This window comes from Macaca nemestrina, chromosome 15 (genome assembly GCF_043159975.1).
Source record: "Macaca nemestrina isolate mMacNem1 chromosome 15, mMacNem.hap1, whole genome shotgun sequence".
Classification (NCBI taxonomy): domain Eukaryota; kingdom Metazoa; phylum Chordata; class Mammalia; order Primates; family Cercopithecidae; genus Macaca; species Macaca nemestrina.
The window spans coordinates 27,437,910-27,450,663 of NC_092139.1; the positions used below are offsets into that span (position 1 = coordinate 27,437,910).

General features: G+C 57.3%; 1 protein-coding gene across 5 annotated transcripts in view; it reads right to left on the minus strand.

Annotated features, from left to right (window-relative positions):
* Nucleotides 1–12,754, minus strand: part of LOC105496309 (SRC proto-oncogene, non-receptor tyrosine kinase) — a 60,750-nt gene that overhangs the window by 38,325 nt on the left and 9,671 nt on the right. For all 5 annotated transcript variants that reach the window (XM_011766641.2, XM_071079345.1, XM_024797468.2 and 2 more), the window contains one exon: nucleotides 47–120. The gene's annotated coding sequence lies outside the window, so the exon portion shown is untranslated. The remainder of the gene's footprint in view (nucleotides 1–46; nucleotides 121–12,754) is intronic.

Here is a 12,754-nt window from a genome sequence, read left to right on the forward strand (position 1 = left end):
GTGTGATGTTTTTTCTTTCCTTTTTAAAGAAAAAACACAAACTTACCTGGTTTCAAATCCTGGCTCTGTCTCTCATAGCTGGCCAAGTTGCTTCACTTCTCTGAGCCTCTGTTCTCTGTTCTGTAAAGGGAGGGATAATAGGATTAATATCCACCTTGCAAGGTTGGTGTGGAAGATGAAATAAGACAGCACAAGCTCAGGGCCCCCCCCGTGCCTGGCTCCTAGTAAGTGCACAGTCCCTGTTTGCCATTCATCTGTAACTATGGACACTGCAGTGCACTGTAACAGGGACCACCAGAGAGCCTCAGAGCAAGTGTTCCAAGGACCAGCATCCCCTCTGGCTGGGAGAAACTGGGAAAGGCTTCCTGGGGCAGGCAGCATTTGCGAAGGGCTTCGAGGACAAGAAGGATTTCCACAAGTAGAGATGAATGGGGGCCACATTCTTGGCAAAGGGGGCCACACAAGCAAAAGGCCAGGAGTGGGAAAGCCCTGGACAGTCACTCAATGGTGCACTGCCAGGCTCCTCCAACAAGGCTTAGCTGAGCACCTACTGATGCCATAGTGGGAAAGACAGTCAAAAGCCATGTAGCTGGGCTGGCCGAGGGAGGAACTACAGAAAGTATCGTGACAGGGATAATGAGGGGCCAGGTCCACAGGCTCATAGAGCAGGCCGGGAAATGGAGGCTCAGAAAGGGAGAGGGGCCATCCAAGATCACACAGCAGGTTCCCAATTTCTGAACATAGCCTCTCTCAGCTTCACCCTCTCCTTGTCCTCTAGACCTGGAGAAGAGAAAGTCCAGAGGGGTCCTCCGGCCATGCCCTCATCAGGGGGTGGACACAGAGGCCAAATAAACCAGGGGCCCCACAAGGAGGAGGGATGGTTGATCCTCAGAGGATAACAACAGCTACAGCGTCACCATCACGGTGTTGCTGGGTGGCGCGCACCATGCTTAGGAACTCAGTGAACCACCCCAGCCCTCTGTGGCGGGCCCTGATTTGCAGATGAGGAAACTGAAGCACAGAGAGGTGGAGCTGCTTGCCTGATGTCACACAGCTCATAAGACACAGCACTGGGAGGCAAACCCAGACTATCTGGGTTCCACCGTCTCGTACCCCAGAGCCCATTCCTTAAAGGAGGCCCCAGCAGGGCATCCTATCAGTGATCACATCCGCTCAGAAGGGCCCAGGGTGGAAGCTGTTCTCAGCCAGTCCTGGAATGCCTCCTGATAACAGTGTCCCAGTGGCGGGGGAAAGGTGGGAGGCGGGCCAGGGAAGAGCAGCAGTGGGTGTAGTGTCAGGCCTGTGCGGGGATGAAGGGGGAAGGCGGCGGGCAGGGACTTGGCCCTTTGGCAGCCATCCTCTCTCTGACGGGAGAGCAGAAGGGCTTGTCAGGCACCTGCCCAAGCCAGGTGGGGGCATCATGGTTAAGGGGACCCTGCTGCCACCACAGGAGGACTCTGGGCACATGGACTGAAGTTTCCTTCAGTACCATGGAGATGCCCATGGTCACCCTCAGGTAGTTGCAAAGGCTAACAGGTGAATCCACGCCAAGACCTGGGCACACAGGCCATGCCCCATGAACAGAGGTCCCTGCTGTGCCCCTAACCTTAGATTCTCACTGGTACTGTTCAGACTTCTATTCTCACCAAGACCCTGCTACACAGCAACAACCTGCCCCTCTTTCCAGATGGGGGCACAGAGAGGGACTCAGAGAAGCCAAGTGAGATGCCTGGGGCCCGTCCAAGACAGCAGATGGCCAGCTGATGCCCCAGGCCAGTGTGGGCACTGCTCCCCAAGGCCACTCTCCCAGCTGGAAATTACCCCAGGGACTAAGCAGAGCCCCATGGCTGGCCCATTTTCCAAAAGGGGAAATGGAAAGCCATACAGGGAAAGTGGCTGGCCCAAGGCCACAGAGCTAGGAATAGGGCAGGAATAGGGCAGGGAGCAGCCACCAGGGCCCAGGCCACTACAACAACCTTGGGGGTCAGGGCACCCTGCCAGCACTGGCTGCATCCAGAGACAGCAAGGCTGAGGCTGGGAGAAGTATGAGAGGGCGCAGCCTGCCCATTTCACAGATGGGCACCGCCTTCCTCCAAGCCCAACACCCTCTTCCTGCCCCTCACACTGGAGTGGAAGCTCCCCGTGGGCAGGGATCTTCCCCTGCTTCTCTTTTTCCTTCCCGCTATCAAAAGAACGACCTGCTCGGCTGGGCGCGGTGGCTCACGCCTGTAATCCCAGCACTCTGGGAGGCCGAGACAGGCGGATCACGAGGTCAAAAAATCGAGACCATCCTGGCTAACACAGTGAAACCCCGTCTCTACTACAAATACAAAAATTAGCCGGGCGTGGTGGCAGGCGCCTGTAGTCCCAGCTACATGGGAGGCTGAGGCAGGAGAATGGCGTGAACCCGGGAGGCGGAGCTTGCAGTGAGTGGAGATCCCACCACTGCACTCCAGCCTGGGAGACAGAGCGAGACTCCGTCTCAAAAAAAAAAGAATGACCTGCTCACCCGCAGTGTTTTTCTACAAGTGTAGAAATGCAGAAAGGCACAGGCTTCACAGCAAGGGATACGAACACTGACAGCAGCGGTGGCTGATATTCATGCATCACCTGCCATGCGCCACACTCATCACCCCATCGCACAGATGAGGAAACCGAAGCACAGACAGGTTAAATGGTGTGCCTGAGATCCCAACTCTTAGCAGCCAAGTGACAACCCCTAACCCTCTGCATGTCTTCCTAACCAGGACGGCCACCCAGGGCCCTGGAAACACCCAAAGGAAGGAGCCTGGGCTCCTCCTGGCAAAACCCAATGTTACCAGCTGCTCTGGTCCAGGCCAGGGGTGGAATGGGGTGTGCTGACGGGAGTGCAGAAACCCATGCTTCTCCCCATCAGCTTTTCCCCCTCACATCCTTCCGCCTGGAGTTCACGCTCCCCTCCAAAGCTGCCAGCAGCCTGTAGCAAGCTGTGGCCACACTCGTTTCACACACAAGGCCATGGGGGCTCCAGGAGGCTGCCCCAGCAAGAAGGCAGACAGCCAGGATGCCAACCAGATCTGAGGGACACCAGAGCCCACCCTCCCCTACCTCCCCTGCGAGGAGCACAGCAAGGGCAGCCCAGGAGGGAGCCTGGGTGCAGAGGCACAGGCGGACCAGAGTGCCAGGTGGGCAGGGCCTTGTCCAGAGCGAGGTCTGGCCAGAGTGGGTTCCGGTGTAACTGGGTCACTGCTGGCCCTTGGCCTAGGCACGAGGGGGCCTAGGGGAGACCCCCAGAGGGATATGTTCAGCAATGCAAGTCACGAAGGCCTGCAAAACTGAGAGCAGGGCCAGGAAGCTTTTCTCAGGCCCCTGGGAGCTGGAGGTCAGGGCACAGTGGCCCTTCCCCCAGTGTCTTCTCAGGGACAGTCATCTCCAGCTCCAAAGGGCCTGAGGGGCAAGAGGAGACACCTAAACCATGGTGGCCTTCCCAGAGGAGGGGGTATCTCAGCTGAGGCCCAAAGGCTAGGCGGTTTGTGAAGAGAGGGTGGTGAGTGTGACCCAGGTAGGTGGGACGGCTTTGACAGGGCCTGCAGCTGCGACCGCTTAGAGAAAGGTGAGGGAGCTATGTCCATTTCAGTCCTGCAGCCTCAGTCTCCTCAGCAGCAAAATGGGGGAAAGACAGACACACGGGGGTGGCTCCTTCTTCCCTATACCCACTTCCCACCATCTCTCCCTCCTCCAGGCTCCCATGCCCCGGAGTGAGGTCACTGAGAAGGAGACAGTATCTAGGGACTGGTGAGTTGGAGGAGTGAGGAGGCTTCACAGACCTCCCCACCCCACTCCAGGTACCATCCCTATCTATCTGTCTATCAGCAGGCAGCCCCGTCTCGGGGTGGGTAGGGCAGCTCACAAGGCCCGGAGGTCACAGCCCCAACCCCCGGGAGCCTTTGTGGGCCCTTCTCCTTGGCAGATGAGGAGGCTAAAGCTGAGAGGGGGCTGCCAGCCCTTGGTCACACAACAAGGCCAAGGCCTGCCCTGAAATAAGGGTGTGGGCTGGGGGCAATGGCACTGAGGATAAGATTCTGGGGGCACCAGGCCCCAAAGCACTGAGCTGAGGAGAAACTGGAAGAGGAGACAAAGCCTTGGGGCCGGCCTGCTGAGGGCTAACCACCACGTAGCTGAGTGAAGGCTTCCATCAGAATCACTGTGTGCCGGGAGCAGCGGCTTGCGCCTGTAATCCCAGTGACTCGGGAGGCCAAGATGGGAGGATCGCTTGAGGCCAAGAGTTTGAGACCAGCCTGGGCAACAAAGCGAGACCCCCATCTCCACAAAAAAATAGAAAAAAAATGTAACCGGTCATAGTGGTACCCAAGAGTTCCAGCTACTCGGGAAGCCGAGGTGGGAGGATGGCTTGCAACCAGGAGTTTGAGGCTGCAGTGAGCTACGATGACACCACTGCATTCCAACCTGGGCGACCGAGTGAGACCTTGTCTCAGAGAAAAATAAAAGAAGAAGAAGAAGAGCTAACCTGGGCTTCAGCATCTCTACCCGCACACAGAGGACCCGGCACCTCTGCGCGCACACAGAGGACCCCAGGATCTCTACCCGCACACAGAGGCCGTCAGCAGCACCTCCACCCCCGCTCAGCGTCAGGAAAGGACCACAGGGAACACTGAGGTGGCAAGTTTTGCTCTCTCCCAGTGGTAAGTCATCTCTCCCAGAGCCCCCAGCTGCCCCACCCCGATGGCTGATGGCTGATGTGCTTTGTGGAGATGGCCGCCAGCCGGCCCCTGCCCACAGCACCCGCTGTTCCCTGCCAGCTGCTCTGGGAACACACAGTGCCCCCTCCTCCACGCCCACACCCATGCAGTATCTCCCTCCAGGGACACTGGTGGGCAGGAGCGCCTAGTGGCCAGGCCCCTCCACACAACCCAGTCTGAGCTCCAAACCCACCCCCCGACCCCGTTCAAGCCTGCAGGTGGCCTACCCCTGGCAGTGTGGTCACAGGAAGGTCAGCCTCCCTTTACTCATCCATGAAATGGGGTCCTGGCAGGTCTCAGAGGAAGGAGAGGGCATCCGAGACTAAGGCCGGGGACGGTGATCGTAAGATGATAAAAACGCTCTACACTCCAGCCTGGTGATCACAGGACCAAGGTCAAACTGGGGTGGAGGGGGCCTGCCACAAGCTCCCATCCCTTGACCCTCCCTTAAACTCCTAACTACCCTCTAGCCTCCAAGCCTTTGCACATGCTCTTCCCTCCCCTAAGCTCTACCACCCACCTCCCCTTTCCCTGCCCCCCATGAACTACAGTGCACCCTTTGGGCCTGACCACAGGCAGTGTCTGACCTTGCCTGCCCCCCCACAAGCTGAGAGAGGGACCCCCACCCTTTTCTGGGCTCACATAGCCTCCACCACATAGGGATTAAGAGCTAGACTGCCAGGATTCAAAACTCAGCTCTGGCCCTTCCTTGCTGTGTGACCTTGGGAAAGTACACTCCACCTCTCTGTGGCTCCACTTCCTCTCATAAAATAGTGATAAACATCATCTACTTCAAAGGACTGTTGTGAGGATTAAATATGTTTGTATCTGTGAAGCACACAGGACTGGGCCCAGACCCTAGCAAGTGTGCCCTAAGTGTTTGCTATCAGTCAAAATAGTAGGAGTAGCTATTCCTTGTTGAGCACCTCTGTGCTGGGCCTGTGCTAGGCGTCCTACTTGAATGATCTCACAATAGCATGACAGTGGTGGCTATTACGAACCTCACTTTATGGCAAGGAGGGGAAGCCCAGAGACATCAGTGGCACCATCAGAGTATATCTGGGAGAGGAGGGGACTTTTGCTGATATTAAGAAGTTAGCCATTAGGCGGTGGCTCACACCTGTAATCCAGCACTTTGGGAGGCAGAGGCAGGAGGAGCACTTGAGTCAGGAATTGACTCAGGAATGACCAGTCTGGGTAACATAGAGAGACCTCATCGCTACAAATTAAAAATTTTAAGAACTTGCCAGGTGTGGTGGTATGCACCTGTAGTCCCAGTTACTCAGGAGGCTGAGGTGGAAGGATCGCTCAAGCCCAGGAGCTTGAGGCTGCAGTGGGCTGAGATCGCACCACTGCACTCTAGCCTCATTGACAGAGTGAGACCCTGTCTCACAAAAAAACAAACAAACAAAAAAAAAAAAAAAAAACAGAGAGAGAGAGAGAAAGAAATGGTTAACTTATTTTATATGGACTATAGTTGTATGGCTACTTTTTAAACACAAGAGTCCTTGTCTTTTAGAGATACACACTGAAATATTTTACATATGAAATATGATGCCTGTGATTTGCTGTAAAACGACACAAGATAGGATGGGATAGAACAGGTGTGGAGGAGGCGGGACTGGCCACGGGTAGTGGTGCTTGGCTCAGCGATGGGTTCATGGGTCTCATTCTATGAACATGCCTCCAGCATAGAATGGGAAAAGCAAGACTAACTTAAATGATGCAAAGAAAAAAAAATGCTTGGACCCTTAACCCTCCCAACAACTACCCCTTCCTTGCTGTGTGACCTTAGGAAAGTTACTGACTTTACTGAGAGAACCGCCACCCCCCAGACTAATGCAGCAGCCACCTCACTGGTCCACCCGCCACCACCCTCACCCCCTAGTCTGCTTTTCACACAGCAACCAGGTGCACCCAGAACCCTCGTGTGACCCCATCTGGCTCCAAGTCCAAAGCCTGCATTTTAGATGGCTCAGGGGCCCCCCCGATCTGCCCTCCTCTCCCTCCATTCTTCCCCTGTTCTTCCCTTTCCTCACTCTGTACCCTGGCCCCCTTCAGTTTCACCAGCACTCCAGGCTCTCCCCTGCCTCGGGGTCTCCGCACTGGCTGTTCCCTCCCCAAGGAGCTGCATGGCTCCTTCCTCCCCTCCTTTGTTGTGAGCTTCTTTGAGGTGTGAGGCCTTCCCTGGCCACCATCTAATTGCGACCCATCCTCCACGAGCCCGCCAGCAGGCCCACCCGCTTCCCTGCATTATGGATTCGTGGCCCTTACCCCCTTCTTATGGGCTATGTGTGCAGTTTCCTTATTTGTTGTGTTTTTCTGTCTCCCCCTCTAGAATGTGAGTTTTGCAAAAGCAGGGATCTTTGGTTGTTTCCTTGCTATCTGCAGCCTGTAGAACATTGTTGAGCACAGAAAATATTTGTGGGATGGATAGACAGACCGATGGGCCCCACCCAGGGCCCCACAGGAATAAGAGGTGGCAGGCCTCGGCCCCAGATCTGTCCAGTCTCACAGCCTATGCCCCGCCACTGTGCCCTTCTGCCGCCGGCCTGGTCCATCTCTGGGGCAGAGCTTCTGCCCACCCTGGCTTACACAGGGCATAAGCAAGTCTGAGACAACTCTAGGCCCTGATCCCCGCCCAGCACAGCCCAGGCCGGGAACTGAGGTCCCAGGGGATGTTTGCTGAGTGAGCAAAGAGTGAGTGAAGAGTGAGCAAGGGGCCGTGCGCGGGCCAGGGCAGCCGGAACATGTCTGGTCCCGTGTCCGCGGCGCGAACATGCTCAGGGACAGTAGGCTCAAACCGGCTCTGCCAGTGGGGCTGGGGTGGAGACGGCAGGCTGGGGCGGACACCGACAGAGATGGAGGGGTGCACTGGGGATGGGGCCTGCAGCCCAGAAAGGGCAGAGGCCCAGCAGGGGGGCCAGGAGCTCCTACCAACTCACACCCTGTAGAGTACAACTGTCCCAGCCCCGGCCGCTCTTCAGCTTCCTCCCAGGCAAAAAAGGGGCTTCTTTCAGACCCCAGCCCCTGGCCTGCACTGTAGGGGCCTGTATCCCTTCCCACCGGGGCCTGTGCAGGGCCTGGAAGCCTCCAAGGAAGCATACTGCCTGGAAGTGGGTAGCGCCTGAACAGGGCAAGGAGAGGTGAGCCCTGGGCTGTGCAGAGACCGCCCGGCACGGAAACCCTGATCTGTCCCAAGGTGCTGGGGGGCCTTGAGTGCATCCACAAGCCCTTCTGGACTCTGTTTCCCGGTGTGGAAAGTGGCGTTGGGATGGATTCCAGGACTGTGAATCCCAAAGTGCTGAGTTACCTGTAAGAGGCCACTCAGCCCTCCAGCCCCTCCCCAAAGCCCAGCTCTGGGATGACCACGGCCAGAGCCCGGGCGCACACACATGCCCTTACTCCCCACAAAAAACAACGGTAATCAAAATCCTCACTCACTACTGAACACATTGCGCATGCAGGGCATCGGGCCAGCACTTCACACTCAGCCTCGTCGGCTCCTCCTGCCAGCACTGCGAGGTAGGGACCGTTACTGTGCCCATTTCACAGGAAGGGAAGCTGAGGCCCAATTCACATGGCAAGTTGGAGTTCAGGCCTCCTGGCCCCATCCCCAAGGTCACACTTGTGCAGCCTCCATCTCCCTGAGACAGGTACTGTCCCAGGTATGCTCTGAAGTCGCTGGCTGGCGTTTAGGGGACAGAGTCCATATTCCCCAAGTCCATAGCTCCCCTTGGTCCTGGGGAGGCTGAGACCCACCCCTGCCCCTCTGTGTAACCCAGGCCATGGGTGTGCCACTCACAGTCTCAGTATTTTCACCTGTAAAATGGGTAGAATCCTGCCAGCTTCACCTAAGGTACATCCAGTATCGGAAGGTGCAGGACCCAGAGGACTTGGGCCAGCGCTCAGGGCCAGGTGGGGAAGCCCTGGGGCTGTGTAGCTCCAGATGCATGTGGGCAGGGCGGCCCACATGGACCAGAAGCCCACCATTGTCTGTGAGGGGATGCTGCCCTTCACCACCAGCTGCCCAAAAGAGGAACGATGATTCCTCTTGTCCCGCTGTTCCCCAGCTCCAAGCCCTGTCAGTTTCACCTCCAACACACTCTGAATCCACTTCCCTCCCTCCCACCATGACCACATCCTCAGCCAGACCCAGCTTCCTCCTCTCAGGCTGGCTAATATGGAGCAGGGAACCCTTCTGAGATGTCTGAACCCTTCGCTCCTGCTTAATACCACCCACAGTACCCACACTCCTGACACAAAGGCCGAAGTCGTCACAGAGGCCTCCAGGGCCCTCAGTGGCCTCCACCAACCCCATCCCTCCCCTCACTCTATTCCATCCACCCCGGCCGCCTGCCCCTTCCCTGAGAAGCTAGCATACTCCTGCCTCAGAGCCTTTGCACCTGCTCTTCCCGCACCGGCAGCACACTCCACCCGCACCTACACTTGCCTCCCTTGTGAGCCTGAGCCCACACACAGGCCCTTACTCCCCACAAAAACAACAGTAATCAAAATCCTCACTAACGACTGAACACATCGCATATGCAGGGCATCGGGTCCCCAGCAGGAAGAGATACAGTCCCCTACAGTGCATCGGGAGGCTCACTCAACTCTCTTGCCTCCTTCAGGTCTTCAGGACTCAGCCACCTGCTCAGACAGGCCTGCCTCGACCACCTGTTTCTTGATACACCGGCCAACTCTGTTCTCCAAGTCTCAGCTCCAAAGCCACTTCCTCACAGAAAGCCTCCCTCAAACCCCAGTCTCAGTGAGGATCTTCAGCTTCCGCTTCCTAGCATGGATGATCACAGCTCTGCTGACAAAACTCACTGTGTGAGAACCCGTCTCATGGGGACGGGGCCACTTCTGTCTTCCCTATAGTTGAATACTCTGCAGCAGGTGTAATATTCAAAACAATGAACAGCTGGGATGCTTGGGTACCAGCGGGTCAGAACAGACACTGGCCAAAGGCACACAGCCCAGCATGGAGTGAGTACCTGATCATGGATGGATGGATGGATGGATGGATGGATGGATGGATGGATGGATGGATGGAGGAGTAAGCAGGGCACCCACAGTGGACCTGGGACTTGCCTGAGAAAGTGGCCCAGAGAAAAGAAGGGCCCACCCGAGCTCACAGCCAGAGGTTGGCCAGGGCAGCCGCAGCCAGCCCAGCCTCTCCTCCTGCACAGCCCAACTTTCGTTTCCCACCCTCTGTGTCTGAGGAAGGTCCTTCTCCCGGGGGAGCTGAGTGAAGAGAAGGGGCAAGCAGTCCCCTGCTCCCCAAGTACGGGGGCTCTCAGGCTCCATCCGCCCTCCACAAAGGGGCTTTGTCCTCTGTGCTGAGAGCCCAGGGTAGACCGGAAGCGGCCCTCCACAGCCCAGCAAATCTCAGTCCCCGAGCCGGCTAGAGCAACAGCTCTAGTCACAGACCCCTGAGGCGGGCAGAGTGCTGGCACAGCTCTTCACAGGATCATTTCATTTTCTCAGGAGCTGTAGGAGGGAAGCTCTAGTGTGACCCCCATTTTTGCGGATGGGGAAACTGAGGCTCTCAAAGGCCAACGTCTGCCAGCCAGCAGGTAACAAAGCCTGGATTCTAATCCAGGCTCACCTGGCACCAGTGCCAACAGCCATGGCTCTCAACTCCCCCTGTCTAGAGTCCAGACCCTCTGGGTTCAAGAGGGAAGAGGGGGTCTTTATAGAGGCCATCAGGCCTAGCCCTTCACCCAAGTAGGGGAGCTTTGCCCTGGTGAGGTTTACCCGAAAAGGAAGAGAGGCCAGGCCCTAACCCCACAGCCCTTGCCCAATGCCCCAGGCACCTTGGGAATCTGCCAGTTGGGCTGCAGCACGTCTCCACCACTTCCTGCCAGGTGGGCGTCTTCGAGAAAAGGATGGACAGGCAGAAGGACCCAGGGGCAGAGGCTCCCACCCTGCCCCCCACCACTCCCCTGTCCATCCCAGACCTGGCCATTTCCCCTGCCAGTACCCCCCTTCTCTCCAGGCCCATCTGTTCTCAGTGTGGCCACCAGGGTCACCTCACTGAAGCCACATTGACCCTGAGTTAGGCACTACCCAGAACGTGGGATACATGACTCTCGTCCAGTAGCCCCTCCTCACTGCCCGAGGAGCAGGCCCCCCAGGCCCTCTACCCATTGGCACCAGCCAACTGACCCAAGTCCAGACTCCACGGCTCCTCAGACCTCCAAGAGGCACCTTCAGGCCCTTTGTCAAGCTCTATCCCCTGCTAGAGGTCCCTCCCATCCTTCCGTCAGAGTATCTCCTCCCCCAGGAAGTCTTCCCCGACCCACTCCCTCCAAGGACCCAGGCCAGCCTCTACCTTTTGCCCCAGGGAGAGGTTTTTGATCCCTGTCTTGAACCCTAGCCTCTGTGGGCTGCCTTTACTTGGCAAAAGTAATTGAGCCCCTGAGGCTGATCTGATCCTTCCCTGTCCTCCACACCTGCAGCAGGAGTCCGGCCTCAACCTGCTCTGCTCTCATCAGCCCCAGGCCCAAGCCTGAGTGCCTTGTGAGAGTGTGAGGCTCTGCCTGATCAGCCAAGCCACATTTTAACCCCCCGTACACGCCTGCTGCTTCCCACCTCCCCGGCTATCCACACCTCCTGGCTACTACCTACCCTCAGGCTTTTGTGCACACGGTACCTTCTTCCTGGCCCACCCTTGCCCTTATTGTTTTTCTCATGAGCTCCTGCTCACCCTTTAAGACCCAGGCCAGGTATCACCTCCTCCGGGAAGCTCTCCTGGCATTGTGCTGGGCTACCATAGTTCATATGGCCCCTACCCCGTGGTGCCATAGGAAAATTATTGGGGTCTGTGTCTGGCTCCCCCAAAATATAAGCTATGTCCCAAGCACATCCTTAGGGTTCCCAGCAGCCATCACAAGGCCCAGATATCACCGGTGGACAAGCGAGAGTCCAGCTGCCAACTCCCTACCCAGAGAACCCAGGGGCAGAGCCCAGGAGCCGCTCCCAGTGACAGCACTGAGTCCTATTTTGCCCGTGATGCCCACAGCTCTAAGGTATGGGTGGAGTGGGCGGAGGGGGGAGCTCTCTGCAAATGGCCAACTGGTAACCAAACCCACTCCATTTCTAAAACTAGGGCACAGGAGAGAAACGGGAACAGCAGTATTGTCCCCAAATAGAACTATGTCTCATCTGGTTCCGGGGCCTTCGGGAACACCTGGCGGGGTGGGGGTGGGGAGGGCAGGAGGCTGCTCCCGAGGCTTCAAACAGAAATCTAAAGTTTAGAGGGCAGGGGAGTCAGCATCACCCAAAATCACCACAGTTGGCGCTGAGGTCCTGCCCACTTCACGCAGTGCCAGTCCAAATCCCCACATTATGGGGTCCTCTCCCACTTCACCCACCTGGCTACAGGGTGCTCCCCAAAACTGTGCCACCTCCAAGCCTGTGCTCATGTGTATCCTCTACCCAGGATGCCGTTCACCCCTCCTGCCAGTCAGGATCCTACCCGTCCTCACAGCCATGCCCATTAACAGTGACACTGTCTATAAGCCTGGCATGGGGAGAATGAGCACATCAAGCCTTCCCAACAGCCTGGTGAGGAAGACTCCTGACCCCATCTCATAGGTGAGAAAACCAAGGCTCAGAAAGCGAAGCCCCACCTGGGGCACGCGGCAGCAAAGGCAGGCAGACGCAGTGATGTGGCAGGATCTGGGTGCTGGCAACCACAGGGCACCCAGAAGGCCTGGTGGGGATTGGTGCAGCCTCCCAACCAGGCCCAGCCTTGAGGACTTGGCACAACTCAGGGAAAAAGTCCACAAGGCACAGCCCTGGCCTCCCAGGCAGAAGAGAAAGCCAGACCTCACCTCCCCAGCCCCTGCCCCTGCCTAGGGTGGCTTCTAAGAGACTGAGGAGCCACACTGGCGAGGCGTGATGGAACTGTCTCCCCAGAAACATGCACAGAGCATGGCACAGATGAGAAAATGGAGCCCTGGAAGTCCGTCCCTGCAGCTATTTGTTGAGTGCTGCCTCCAGGCCAG